General features: G+C 40.2%; 1 long non-coding RNA gene and 2 pseudogenes across 1 annotated transcript in view; 2 read left to right on the top strand and 1 right to left on the bottom strand.

The window, feature by feature from the left end:
- Positions 1-15,514, top strand: part of LOC138152623 (uncharacterized) — a 634,969-nt gene that overhangs the window by 252,813 nt on the left and 366,642 nt on the right. The gene's annotated exons all lie outside the window — the stretch shown is intronic.
- Positions 1,482-4,040, bottom strand: LOC138152617 (TAR DNA-binding protein 43 pseudogene; annotated as a pseudogene).
- Positions 4,738-5,282, top strand: LOC138152302 (receptor expression-enhancing protein 6 pseudogene; annotated as a pseudogene).

Below are 15,514 nucleotides of genomic sequence, written 5' to 3'. Positions count from 1 at the left end.
ACTACTACCTACCCCAGTAAACAAATTAAAAACAAACAAACCTGAAAAACAAACTCTTCAATACATATCTATGTAATCCAGTGAAACATTAGCCATGTCTGAAAATATTATCTCTTTCATGCATTTCAAGTTCATTACCTCCCATCAGGTGATTTTTACCTTTATTCTTTTGAACACTGGTTTATCATTATATTGATCAGTTCTAAATTCTTTCAAAATTGTTTATCTCTATAATATTGCATAAATTGTATATTAATGGGTTGTTCTTACTGCAGTGTATATTAATTCATAATGGTTTCCCTTGTTTCTCCTTAAATTGTCCATTTCATCATTTCTTATATTACAATGTTGCATTGTTTTCCTTCACATTTGTAGAAAACAATTTTTTTAGCCATTATTCAAAAGAAGTACATCATTTTGGAATTTTTTGCTACTATAAAAAGAGTGCTGTAGGGCCAGCTAGGTAGCACAATGAGTTGAGTACAGGGTCTGGAATCAGAAGGACCTGAGTTCAGATGTGACCTCAAACACTTGATACACATACTAGCTGTGTGACCTTGGACAAGTCACTTAATCCCATTTGCCTTGCCTTCCCCCTTCCAAACAAGAAAAAGAGTGCTATATATATATTTGCACATATAGATCCCTTTCCTTATTCTTTGATTTCTTTGTGGCATAGGCCTAGTAGTGATATTGCTGGGTCAAAGGGTATGCAGAATTTGATAACTTTCTGGCATAGTTCCAAATTGTTTTCCAGAATGGGTCAGTTTACAACTCTACCAGCAGTGCATTAGTGTACCTATTTTTCCAAATTCCTTCCAGCAATTGTCACTTTCCTTTTCTGTCGTATTAACTGATCTAAATGAAGACTAGAGAAGTTAGAGCAGAAAATAGAGAGGCCCTCTATTGATAGAGGTTCTCTGAAAAAAAAAAGTCAAAATTGGAATGCAACAATGCAGAGATAGAAAAAGTAATGGGACAAATTTGTTTTAAAAGACCGTAATAACAACAATAACTAGCATCTATGTGGAACTTCAGGGTTTGCAAAGCACTTTAGAAATATCTTTTTTGTCCTCACAGCAGCAACCCTGAAGGGTATTATCATCCCTATTTTACAGATGAGAAAACAGTAGCAGATAAAGACTAAGTAACTTGCCTAGTATCACACAGCTAGAAAGTATACGATATCAGACTCAACCTCATGTCTTTCTGATTCCAGGTCTAGCATTCTATGTACTGCAGCATTTACTGTATGAGAGCTCCCAGGACAAGAGATGCTAAACAACATACTGTAAAAAGAGATAAGCAAGGAAATTATGCTTTCCTCAAAGGGACCATATCAATACTTTATATATATTTATCTACTAACAGAGCATCTAAATACTTATAGGGAAAGTTAATCAAATAGGAGAGGTAATTAGGCATTCATATGGGAAACACAGAGGGTCTGGGAGTGCCTTATGTCTCATGGTGTAGTGGTCTTTTTCTCTTTTTTTTTTTAATTATTTAAATCAGTTTTATTTAAAGAATTTCCAACATTGACAAATCTTCTAAAAAGCATCCAAGCACAGAACACAGAACTGCAGCAAACAGCATTCTTAGAGGTATCTTACAGACATTAGAACTTCCACCCTTCTTTGAGACACACCCTGAGCTCACTGGTGGACTCTGCTTCAAAGAAACCCTGCAAAGCACACCACAAGCTCAGTCAATGTTCCCAGTCACAGCCCCCATCATCTTCAGGTCACATTACCACACTTACATATCAGTAACAGAAAAGAACACACACCATACAGCATTCACAGCAGTTGATATAAGGGGAAAAATACAAATAATTCATTTCACTTAACACATTCAACTAGTTGGTTAACTAGGAAGAGAACTCACTTAAAAGTCTTCCAACACATGTGGATGTCCTTTGAATGCAAGAAACATTCGTACATTACTGGCTATCATTGCTCTCTGCACACTCTCTCACCAAAGCCACAGGATCGAGAGACACATCTTGCCAAGTTCAATGCACCACCAAGTCTCTGCACGCGCTCTCTCCTGTTTCTCGCTCATACCATCTTCTCATGCCCCGGCACCACCATCAATCCCACACAAGGTTTCAGAAGTTCAAACAGCCTTCTGGTTCCATATCACAGTCTTGCGTTCATAGTGTTGAAACGACTCCATGAAATAAAGAGTAGCGGATAAAAATGGGACACCCACTGTCAAAGACGCAGCATGTGCAGGGTGAGGAAGTATTCTTGAATGAGAAAGCATGTAGACAGAAGTATTCCTATGGCGGAATATTTACAGCACTACTTTCAATGAAGTGCTTCTTCCATAAACATTTGAAATGAGATGAACTGCAGAGATTAAATGAAGCCTTCATATCGTACTTCAGTATATGAGGAGAGACAGTGTTAAAAAACAAAATGAAAACAAAACGAAACAAAATAACCAACATCATGACACCATGTTCTCCAAATTGGAGATTTTTCTAAGGAAAAATCTGTATGGTGGGGATCAAATTAAAACAAGGAGAATGTAGTTCTGACTAATGGTTTCCATTTTGAACATGCAAAGAAATTCACTTGACAAGAAGTCCAAGGATAAAATATCACAGGAGAAATCTTTTTTTATAATCAATTGTAGTGTGTTAGTTTTACCCATCAGGCAAATAGCAGTTCACTTTCAACCATTCAGTATTTCAACCCTTTATGTAACAAAACTTATAAAATTCCTTTTTTTTCCTCTTTTCCTAAAGAAAAATGTCAAAAATACTGCTGAATATACTGCACACAGAACAAACTGATTCTGAAATTTTTAGTACGTATGTATTTTACAATATACTTACCATGAGTTTAGAAAAATTTAATTCCCACCATAGTTATCAGAACTGTCTACATTCCCCAACCTGATGATTTGGAATCCATGCTTGAACCAAAGCCTCCATTAAACCCACTGCCTGACCCTGCATTTGATGCGAAACCCCAACCAATCGCTGCACCAGAGTTAGAGCCACTATATGAGTTATTGCCAGAACCAAAGGCCTGGTTGGGCTCCCTCTGCATGTTGCCTTGACTCTGGTTGTTGCCTGATGGGCCTGACTGGTTCTGCTGACTAGCCAACATGCCCATCATCCCCCAGCTGCTCTGTAGTGCTGCCTGGGCTGCAGCCATCATAGCAGGGTTGATGCTGAACGCACCAAAATTCATCCCTCCACCCATGTTACTACCTTGGTTGTTGCCCAAACCAGCTCCACCCCCTCTACTGTTACCAAACCCACCCTGATTTCCAAAGCCGCCTGGGTTATCACCAAATCTTCCACTTCTTTCTAACTGCCTATTGCTGTTGTGCTTAGGTTCAGCCTTGGATATATGTACGCTGATTCCTTTAATGATCAAGTCCTCTCCGCAAAGAGACTGGGCAACCTGATCATCTCCAAATGTGACAAAGGCAAAGGCCCTGAATGGTTTGGGAATGAAGACATCTACCACTTCTCCATACTGGCAAAAAAACTGCCTCAATTCATCAGCTGTCATGTCCTCTGTACAGCGCCCAACAAAGACTTTTCTGCTTCTCAAAGGCTCATCTGGGCTTTGCTTGGAATTAGGAAGTTTACAGTCACACCACCGGCCATCTATCATGTGGCGCTGGGACATCACTTTCACTTGTGAAAGTGAAACTTTCTCCGTGAAACGAACAAAACCAAATCCTTTCGAATGACCAGTTTTAATGTCTTTCTTGACCTGTACCATAAGGACTTCTCCAAAAGTGCTAAAATATTCTTTTAAATCCTGTTCAGTTGTTCTCCAGGGAAGACCTAAGACTATTAAATCAGAGGTCTTCTGCACAGCTCTTTTCACTTTGACTGCTGATGAGTCATCTGTTTCATCCATTTTCCTTTTGTTATCTTTTGGATAGTTGACAACATATACCAGATTTCCCCAGCCAGCATCTGGAGCATGAAGAATTCCTTCTACGAGGCGCACACCCCTCATACACTGAGACACTGGATTCCGGTAGCGAAGTCCACATGCCCCTGGAAACTGGGCTCATCATTTTCATCTTCTGTTACCCGAATGTATTCAGACATCTTTAGTTAATGTTCCTCCCGGCCCCTGATAACAGCCCCTCCTCAAGCCAAAGCCTCAGAGATCGGGATGTCAAGCGAGCACAAACTGATCCTCCGGCTGGGCCCTGCGCAGGCCGAGGCCCGCGGGCTGCACGCGGGCCGGAGCCGGCCGGTAACCATGGTCACAGGCGCAGCCGTCTTTTTCTCTTTTTGTGTAGCTCCAGAAAATTTTCTTTGGGCCAGCTCATCAGTAATGGACGAGTTGGAAGCATGGCTAGAAGCAGGCTCGCCAAGCCTCTGTGTTTTGTATTGGAATCAGGCAGGGAATATTGAGCATGCTCTGTATGACCCACCAGGAAGGGCAAATCCAAGCACGTTCTAAGGAGTGGATCCTCATTGGCTAGTCCTCCACATGTACAGGCCATCTAGGTGATATAGTGGATAAAATGCCATCCCTGGAGTCAGGAAGACCTGAGTTAGACATGACTAGTCAATGATTGGGGCAGCTAGGTGGCACAGCAGATAGAGTGTCAGAAGACTTATCTTCAAGGAAGGGGAGGGACTGAGGGACCGGAGGAGTGGAGGACCTGGGAGCCTGGAGAGGGAGATACCACCAGCACCAGGTCCAGTCATCCTCTGTCCCCTCTCATCCCTGCTCAGTCCTGGGAGCCATGGGTAGCTTGAGGCAGTGCTTCCAGAGGTTTCTGGATCAGAAAAATATTGTCACCGATGTCCTGGGGAAGCTGGAGGAGGTCTCTGGTATCAGAAAGTACTACCTGGCTACAGTTTCCATTGCTTTTGTGGCCCTCTATCTCATTTTTGGCTATGGTGCCTCCCTGCTCTACAATCTTATCGGATTCATCTACCCAGTATATGCCTCCATCATGAAAGCCCCAACAAAGATGATGATAGCATCTGGCTACTGGTGGTATATAGCATATTTGACCTGGCCAAGTTCTTCTCTGACACCTTCCTTTTCTGGTTTCCCATCTACTATGCAGGAAAGTGTGCCTTCTTTTTATGGTGCATGCTTCCAGTGGCCTGCAATGGCTCTCAGATCCTGTACCATCGCCTGATCTGCCCCATCTTCCTGAGGTACCAGGCTTCCATGGACAGCCTGGTGACTGACCTGAGTGGACAAGCCCTAGACACAGAAGTCCATCTGACCCGGGAAGCAACCAAGGCAGGCATGATTCACCCCCAGAAGAATAGGTGAAGAGATCAGTCCTGAGCCAGAAGCTTCGAATGACTGGACACCCTCCTCCCAGCGCCCTCAGCATCAAGGGACCCTGGCCCCAGATCCTGGCTTGTGTCTAAGCAGCTGACCCCTTCCAGCTGTATGGTTCCACCCAACCTCCACCCTCTTGGGCCTTAGGGCATTAAAGAAGTCTCCCTAGTCTGGGAGGTGGGATGGGCATGGGGGGACCTCTGCCCATTTAGGATCCACCAACATCTGCTAAGGGGCCCTGCTGGCACTCGGACTGTTCTAAGTATACCATTAACCATCTGCCTCTGGCCCCCACCACTGGCCTCCCACAGGACTCTTGATGTGTCCTGGCCATTCCAGCTGCCTATGTATTAAAAAAAAAAAAATAGTCCTACACAGGCAAAAAAAAAAAAAAAAGACTTATCTTCCTGAGTTCAAATGTGACCTCAGACACTTAGTCAGCTGTGTGACCCTAGACCAGTCACTTAACCCTGTCTGCCTCAGTTCCTCATCTGTAAAATGAGCTGGAGAAAGAAATGGCAAATCACTACAGTATCTTTGCCAAGAAAACCCCAGATGGGGTCGCAAAGAGTCAGACTGAAACAATTGAACAACAACTCCATGTACACAGACTGATTTCTATTTTTTAACCAGCACCAAATAATTTTGATTAGTACTACTTTGTAACATTGTTTCAGATCTTCTAGGCCTCCTTCCCAAGAGTTCAAACACCACCTTTTATACGAAGTCTCTTCTGATCCTATCAATTACTAGTCTCATTCCTCTCCAACCTCAATATAATTACTTTGTATGTATTCTGAATATACTTTTATAATAGTCCTGGCAAGGTTTCCATTGACTGCCCTGTAAGGGGAGTCCTAAATCAGTAAAGACCATGGGAGGGGAGGGAAGGTAGGTGAATAGAGCACTGACCCTGGAGTCAGGAGTGAGTTCAAATGTGGTCTCAGACACTTAACACACTTACTAACTGTGTGACCTTGGGCTCAACCCCAATAGCCTTGTCTTCCTTCCTCAAAACAAAACAAAACAAAACAAAAACAAAAATCAGGCCATGGGAGTTGGGTTTTTTCCAGCTTGGGAAGAGAAGACTCTCAGTCTCAGATTGGAGAGTGAAGTTTTCCAGTACAATGGTAGTTTTTTCAAATCTCTCTAGAGAGGGATAAAGGAAAAGTGTGGGAGTGAGAATTAGAAGGAGGCAGTAGGCAGGAGCAGTGAGAAGCAGGGGCAGCAGCAGCAGCAGATGGAGAACACTTCCCAAGAGACTGACTGAGCCTTGTAGCAATGAGAAATTTTCTTTTCCCTGCCTTGAAACGTCTCTTATAAAGAGAATCCAACAAAGGGTAACTGAATTCTGATGTCTTAGAGAAACTACTGAGAAGAATAGTGAATCTATGCCATTCTTTTTTTTTCCTCTTTTGTTTTATCACCTGGTGCAAGAGACAGAAGGGTTCATTATTTAAGGATCTTTTTTTTTTGCCATTTAAAAGTTTTGCATATTGGTTATTCATATTATTAAAATAATGGTTTGCTGGATAAGGTGAAAATTAATTGCATCTTGAAATTGTTGTTGTTGTCTCAGACAAACTGGGGCCTGGGAAATGACCTAAATTTACAAAGGCCAAGGTCATCCACTGCATGTTTTTGCTAAAGAAAGTGTGATGAGAGAGAGGGAAAAGTTATGTGGATAACTGATTACACTCGATTCAGCTAGCTGGGAGATAAACTCTCCCTGCCTAGCAATCAATAGGTTCCATGGAAACATGGAGCATTTTATTACTTTTATTTTTAAGGGTTTTATTTGGTTTCGGGGTTATTGTTTTTTTGGAGGAGGGAAGGCAAGGCAATTCAGATTAAATTACTTGCCCAAGGTCACACAGCTAATTGTGTCGTGTCTGAAACCAGATTTGAACTCAGGTCCACTTAACTTCAGGGTCAGTGCTCTATTCACTGTACCACCTAGCTTGTTTCATTTTTTGCAGAGAAAGGAAGCCATGTAGAACTGGAATCAGTCAATAGTTGTTGACTAATTGAATATAGTCCTTGTGGCCAAGCTATTTTCTTCCCTGAAAATCTTCTTATACTTATAAGAAAAAATTCTTATACAGAATTACTGTTTTCTTCTAGGTTTTTCTCTTTGTTTCCCTCTTTAGAGGCAGCTAGATGGTACAGTAGATAGAGAGCTAGGCCGGGAATCAGAAAGATCTGAGTTCAAATCCAACCTCATTCCTATTCTTCAAGCCTGGTCTAGAAATCAAAATACCCTTCTCAGGAAGTCTTCCAAACAACTGCTTATTTCCGTAATCTGCCTTTAATTCTATTTGATGAGTACTTTGCCTTTTGTTTGAAACAGGGATAAAAATGCCATCTGTACCTCCTAAGGTCTTCAGTTTCTTGCCCAAGATTTTAAAATCTTCAATAATGCTTTCTAGGTCCCATCTAGCAGTATCATTGTACCCATGGGACTCATCAGAAGTAGAGAGAAGTCATCCTCTTTGACAAATCTCAGAGGGTTGTCAATCCCAATTTGGATAACTGACTAGGGGAGACAGCAGACTTCTCCACAGGTCAACAAATAGAAGCTACTTTTTTATGAATCAAAATATAATCTCCAACCATAACTACCTATCTATTCTTCTTACCCTTAGCAATCACCTCTCACTTGCCAACACCTATGGAACTATATCATTCCTTATAGGAAATGTAGCTACTTCTCCAGAGAACAGTTACCTCCTCTTTGGTAAGAGATATGGCCCTTTATCTCAGAAGCCCCCCTTTGACTTAAAGAGTCCTTTGTACTTTGGGGACCTCTCAGATCTTTAGTTCTTTGGGGGTTTTTTTGTATGTTTTTTGCTTTTTGGATTGGGGCCAGACTATCTGAGGACAGATTTTAATTTAGGTCCTTCTGACTTCAGGGCCAGGGCTCTATTCACTGTGCCACCTAGCTGCCCCTTTTTGTTTTGTTTTGTTTTTTGATTTCTAGTTTTTTTATCCTCACTGAGGACCTGGGAGCTTCATTATCAGTAAGTCCTACAAGGGTAGCTGCCAGGTCTCTTTACAAGTACAGAGGTAGGTTCATAACAATTTTATTTATAAAATAAAGGATCACATGCAAGATTTTAATAGTCAAGAGTACGCCAAAGGGCTATCCTCTACCAAACTACCTGAACAACCTTGTATTTGGGGCAGAGAGACTTCAAAGAAGGCTCACTTCATCCTTCCTTTTGAAAGGGAATTTTAGGAATACTGAACAACTTAAGAACTTTGATCAATGTCCTGACAAACCATGATTGCAGAAGATGGATGATAAAGCATGCTACCTCCTCCTGACAAGGATGGACTTGGGATGTAGAAGGAGACTTATTTTGGATACAGTCAGTGTAAGAATTTATTTTGCTTGACTATGCATATTTGTCATAACATTTTGTTTTTCTTTTTCAATGAAGGAGAGATAGAGGGGAGAGAAAACAGATTTTGGTAATTAAAAAAAGTAAAATTAAACAAAAAAAGTCTAATACCAAGAAAAAGAAAGGAAGGCAAGAAAAGAAAAAGGAAATTAAAAGAAAGAAAAAAGAAAATATCCTTGACTGTTTGTTCCTACAGATGAATTTTGATACTTTTTTCTAGCTCTATAAAATAATTTTTAGAAGTAGAAATGGATAGCTCTATAAAATAATTTTTTTAAATTTTTTTTTTCTCTTTTGGCAGACTTCTTTATTTCACATTAACAGTGTGTACATTATAGAAATGGTATTCTACCTAAATTGTTTTTTTTAAGCAATTGGGGTTAAATAACTTGTCAAGGTTACACAGCCAGTTATTTCTGGGTGTGGTGCTAAGTATCTGAGCCCGGATTTGATCCCCCAGGTCATCCCGACATTGGGGCCGGTGCTTTTACTTGCTGAGCCACCTGGCCGCCCCTAAGCAATATATGCATGTCTATATAGGAGGGTATATGGGCATATGAATATATATGTGAATGTGTGTATATATGTGTACAGGTATACGTAGATAGAGGGCCCAGGACCAACTGAATAGGAAGGGAGGATACTTAAAACGTGAAATGAAGAGGTGAGAGAGGAATATAATGAAAGGAGATGGGGAGAGACAGAATGGGGTAAACTATCTCACATAGAAGAGGCAAGGGAAAATGGTTACAATGGAGGGGAAGAACAAGAAGGCAAAAGAGAATGGATCAACCTTATACTCATTGAATTTGGTTTAGGGAGGGAATGACATACACATTAACTAGGGTATCTCACCCTACAGGAGAGTAGGGGGGAAGGGGATGATAGGGGGATGATGGAAGGGAGGGCAGGTTGGGGGGAAGGGAAGTTGGAAGCACCCACTTTTGAAAAGGGAAAGGGTCAAAGCAGAGAGTAGAACAAGTGGGAGGTGGGATAGGAGGGAGGGAAATATAGTCAGTCTTTTACAATATATCCACTATGGAAATGTTTTGCATAGCTACACATGTACAACCTATACTGAATTGCTTATCTTTCCAGTAAGGGTGGGTGACAAGGGGGAAAGGGAATGAATCTGGAATTCAAAGTTTTAAAATCAATATGTTTGAAATATATATATATATATATACTCTTATTAATATTATTTTACATGTAAATAGGAAATAATATATACAGGCACTGGGGCATAAAGATCTACTGTGCCCTACTGGAAAGTCAGACTGGGTATGGGAGAAGATATGGGAGAGAGCAGATTGGAGAAGGGGATATCCAGTGGGATTGCTATTTTGGGGTGGTGGGTAGGGGAAAAACAGGGAGAAAATTTGTAACTCAAAATCTTGTGGAAATGAATGATGTAAACTACAAGTTAATAAAGCATTTGATTAAAATAATAATAATAATAAAGGATAATCATTAAAGGAGAAAAAAAAGAATGTTCAAAGTTTAACCTTGTTTAATCCCTTATGATTTCTCACTCATTTTTACCTTTTTATGCTTCTTGAGTCTTATATTTGAATATCAAAATTTCCCCTCAGTCCTTGTTTTTTTATCAGGATTACTTGAAATCCTCCATTTTATTAAATGTCCATTCCCCCCTCCCAAAAAAACCCACTCCCTGTAGATTATATTCAGCTTTGCTGGATCATTTATTCTTGGTTATAACTCTAGCTCCTTTACCTTCTGGAATATCTATCTCAAGTCCTTCATTTCTTTGTTGTGGTAGCTACTAAAACTCATGTGATCCTTGATACTTTAATTCTTTCTTTCTGGATGCTTGCAGTATTGTGAATTTGATCTAGGAGTTCTGGATTTTGGCTAAAATATTCCTAGGAGTTTTCATTTGGGGATTTTTTTTCAGGAGGTGACAAGTGGATTCTTTCAATTTCTATTTTGCCTTCTGATCCTAGTGTATTTGAGCAGTTTTCCTTTACAATTTCTTGAAATATGACATCTCTCTTTTTATTTGTAATTTTCAGTAGTCCAATGACTCTAAAATTATCTCTCTTCAATATATTTTCCAGGTCAGTTGTTTTTCCTATAAGACATTTCACATTCTTTTTTATTTTTTCAGTTTTTTGACTTGTTAAAAATTGCTTCTTGATGTCTCATGGACTCACTAGCTTCCACTTGGCTAATTCTAATTTTTAAGGAGTTATTTTCTTTAGTACTGTTTTGTACTTCTTTTATTAAACTGTCAATTCCCTTTTCATAATTTTCTTGCATAGCTCTCATTTATTTTTCCTATTTTTTTCCTTTACTACTTTTATTTGGTTTTAAAATAATTTTCTGCTTTTTTAAAAAAGTTCTTCTGGGAATTCTTATTGGGTTTGAGTCCAATCTGAATTTTTCTTTAAAGCTTTACTTGTAGATGTTTTCTACCCTGTCTTCTGTGTTTGTGTCTTGAACTTCCTTATCACTTTTTATGGTCAGATTATTTTTTTGTTTGTTCATTTTTCCAGTCTACTTCTTAATTTTATATTTTTTGTTAAAATTGAGCTCTGTTCACCTTCAAAGGGTGAGGCAACATCTGGCCTGATTGTCCTTTTATGTCCTGCTGTTTTCACAGCTAAGCTGGGATCCTGCAAGTTTTCACTTCTCCTAAAGTGGTATAATATGGGGAGAAGTCTGTTTTCTACTGCTTTGTCTGAGCTATACAAGTTCCTGACCTAGGTTTGGCTCACTTTCCTGTGAGCAGTTGAGTTTCTGTAGATTGCTGCTAGACTCAGTTGTTGTTATCCCACTGGAAATTTCTGTAGGTTCAGAGCAACTGAACTTCTGGTTCCCTTTTGGTTTAGTCTGCTAACCTGGTTTAATCCACTGCAGGCTTATATGTGGACTAAAAGTTAGAACTGAGTCCCTGCTCTTTTTTTACCTCAGAGCCAAACAGCTGCATTTCTGCATCTTGATCTTTGCCCTTTACCCAGATAGGAACCCTGCTCCCTTGCACTCCTCTCCACCTTGGAACTATGACCCATGACTGAGTAATGGGTGACAGAGCTGCCAAATGGTACTGTGCCTGTTCTCAGTGCTGGCATAAGGTCCCCTAGGATCTCTTCCTGCCCAGGTGTTTTCTGCCCTGGTGTTCAGTCCCATTACTATTTCTGGGCACTGAAATGCTCCCCATAGCTTCCACCACTGAGATCCTAGCCAGCCCTGGCCCCAGCATCTGTAAGCTGCCCTGAGCTGAAAAATTGCTGCAATTTTGGGGGGCTTTTCTGATCAGAGTTCAGTCTAATGTGCTTCCTAGGTTGTGGTGGAGGAGCCAAGACAAAAATGCTAACTCTTCCTCTGCTATCTTGACTCCATCTTTCCATCCCCATTGCCCTTTTCTAGGCAGACCTCTCCAAACATCCAAGATCACTGCTTCTCATCATATTCTGGGTGCCTGCACTCCCTTTTAACCACTAGTGACTTAGGATAGTTCTCTGCAGGTCTTGCTTGATATTTGCTATTCTCCAGAGCCTCTCCTCTATCCCCTCAGCTTTTAGCACTGCTGTGGCTTAGTCCCTTTGCAGGCTTCTGCAGTCCCACCACTCTCCAGCAGATGGCATTTGTCACCTTGTTTCCAGATGCCTAGCAAGTGGCCTGAGAGAATACTCTGCCTCCCTGAGTGTCTATAATTCACAAACACCTGGAATCAGAATGCTCTGTCTTTTGAATTGTGTGTTGGGGGCTGTGACTAACACTAGCCTGATCATCTTAATGATGTTAAAGAACAGGGCTTTTGTTCTGGTCTTAAAGACTTCTTCTAATGAAAGGGATGGGCACCAAGCTAAGAATATTAACAATATCTTCTTAATGAGTTATGTACTTGTTGACTCCTTGCCATTTCATTAAGAATGTTCCACTGAGTTCTTCCTAATCTAAGGCTGAGCTGGGCCCTTGATTTTGGACCTGTAAGACAGAGCAGATGGAACTGAAGAAGAGAGCAGAGATCAGAGGGAAATAATAGACAGAGACTAGTAGTCAGAGAATAAGTGGGGGTTCCTGAGGGAGGGGAAGCCAGTCTATCTGAATAATGCTTCCTCTGGGAAGTGTTTGGGACCAGGGGTGAGCCTCTCTGGAAGCAGCAATGGAGCATTGACAAGTCCTAAACCCAGTCTGTGCTAGGAGGTGGGAAGGGAAGTAAAGCACAACACTGAGTTCCTAGGGCCAATGTCCTGGAAAGAAAAGAAGAGAAGCTATTGAATTAAGTTTCATGGGGAGCAGAGGAAAAAGCAGGCATACCTGCGGTTGTAAGAACAACAAGAGACTGTGGGAAAATGTGATAAAGCAAATGCAGATCTTCTCTGTAACTGTTACTATGAGTTACTTGGATTGTGCAGATCTTATTGAAAGAGGATTGGCCCTAAAGCAATCCCCAAGTGAAATATTTCCTTGGAGGGAAGGTCCAACCTTAGATTAGCACTGTAAACCTGAAGGATTGGAATATGTCTTTGAGGGAAATTAAGGCCCATTCTAAAAGATAGGGTCATCTCTCAACTGTTTTCTTTCTAAAGCAGGGATTCTTTACCTGGGATCTACCTACAGACTTCCAAGTAGGTCCATGGATAGATTTACAGGGAATCTATGAACCTGAATGGAAAAAATGTACCTCTTTTTTGTTGTTGTTATTTTGTTAACCTCTAACTGAAATTTGACATTTCCTTTAATTATTTTTTTTTAAAGCAATCGGGGTTAAGTAACTTGCTCAAGGTTACACGGCCAATTATTTCTGGGTGTGGTGCTAAGTATCTGAGCCCGGATTTGATCCCCAGGTCATCCCGACACTGAAGCCGGTGCTCTTACTTGCTGTGCTACCTGGCCACCCCTCCTTTAATTATTTTAAAACATTTTTCTGGGAAGACCTTCATCAGACTGGAAAAGGACTTCATGAAACAACAAAGTTAAAAATCTTCACTCTAGAGCAGTCTTAAACTGAGTTGACACTATAGGTTTGCTGTGCCATGCCATTTTCTAGGAGAATTGGTGCTTACAGAGCAAAGGCAAATTGTCTTGTTTTTTGTATTCTTTCTTTGGTGAAATAAAGGCTGTGCATCTAGCATGCATTGTTAGTTTGAGTGTTTGTATAGGAGATACTCCTGAAACGTGAAGTTGAAAAGAAAATAATTGATAGACAGCAGAAGAATTCACTTTGCTTATAAAACCATACTGAAAGATTAAGCACCAAGGCATCAAGATCCCTTCAGCTCCTTCTGAGCCACAAGTATCATCCAAAGTCCTGCTCTATTTGGATCATTTAGGCTACAGAGGGCAGACTATGGAGGAAAGGGGTGCTATGGGCTTAGTATTGGTGTGTACCTGTTCAGTAACCTCTAGACATGTAACTGTGGGTAGGGTCAAATGAAAACTCTTAGAGTTACCTGAGTCATTCCATATAGTTAATACTATACCATACTGGAACCTCAGGAGGGATCATGAAAGATATTCCTCCTGTAGTGATGGAAATGAAAGAAACTGGAGTACTTTGTTATACGAGATTCCTTTACAACAATTCTGTTACTGTGAAGAAGGCAGGTGATACCTAGCAAGTTACAGTTGACCACAGGTAGTTGAATGCAAGTCATCATGCCTATCTTTACATCTATCCCTGATCTCTTCAATGTTGTAGACCAGTAACCCAGGCCTAGGTTGAATGATATGGGGCTATCATCCTGGCCAATGCTTTTTTCTGTATCTCTGTAGTTGAAATTAGTCAGGAACAATTTGCTTTCACATGAGGAGTTCGATATACCTTTACCATTCTTTCCCAGGATTGCAAGAACTCTCCTTTATTGTTCAGTGATTTCAGTCATGTCCAACTTGCTGTGACCCCATTTGGGGTTTTCTTGGAGTGGTTTGCCATTTTCTTCTCCAGCTCATTTTACAGATGAAGAAACTGAGGAAAACATGGTTAAGTGACTTGCCTAGGGTCACACACCTAGTAAATGTCTGAGGCCAGATTTGAAGTCACAAAGATTTTTTTTTAATAATTATTTTATTTTGAACTTAAAAAAGCATTTCTATAACATAGTAGAATAGGAAAAAAGGATTATTGTACATGAAACTGCCTATCTATTATGAAAAATTTGCTATTCTTTTAAAATATATAATAAAGTTATCATGTAACTTTCTTTTTTTCCCCTTTTTTCTTCCCTCCCCCTCCCTGCCCTAGAGATGGCTACCATTATGCACAAATGTGTGTGTGTGTGTGTGTGTGTGTGTGTAAAACCATTCTATACATACTTCTATCTATCAGTTCTTTAGATGAAGATAGTGTCTTCCTTCATATGTCCTTTGTAGTTAATTTGGGTATTTATAATAGCTAAAATTACTTATTCACTCAAAGTTGTTCTTAAAACAATATTGGTATTACTGCATGCAATGTTCTCAGTTCTGCTAATTTTGCTCTTCATTATTTTGTGTTGTCTATCCATGTTTTTCTAAGATCATTGAATTCATCATTTTCTATAGCATAATAATATTTCATCATAATCATATACCACAATTTGTACAGTTATTCCCCAACTGATTGGCATCCCCATAATTTCCAACTTTTTGCTACCAGAAAAAGAGCTGCTATAAATATTTTAGAACATATAGATTCTTTTCCCTTTTCCCTAATCATCTTGGGAAACAGACCTAGTAGTGGTGTTGCTGGGTCAAAGAGTATAAGCAGTTTAATAATTCTTTGGGCATAATTCCAGATTGCTCTTAAAAATTCTTAGATTAGCTCACAGTTCCAGCAACAATGAATTAATGTCCTGATTTTTCCACATC

This window comes from Petaurus breviceps, unplaced genomic scaffold (assembly GCF_028583685.1).
Source record: "Petaurus breviceps papuanus isolate PSGF00001 unplaced genomic scaffold, PetGlider_PUasm1.0 90925, whole genome shotgun sequence".
Lineage (NCBI taxonomy): Eukaryota > Metazoa > Chordata > Mammalia > Diprotodontia > Petauridae > Petaurus > Petaurus breviceps.
This window is presented reverse-complemented; position numbering and strand designations above follow the sequence as displayed.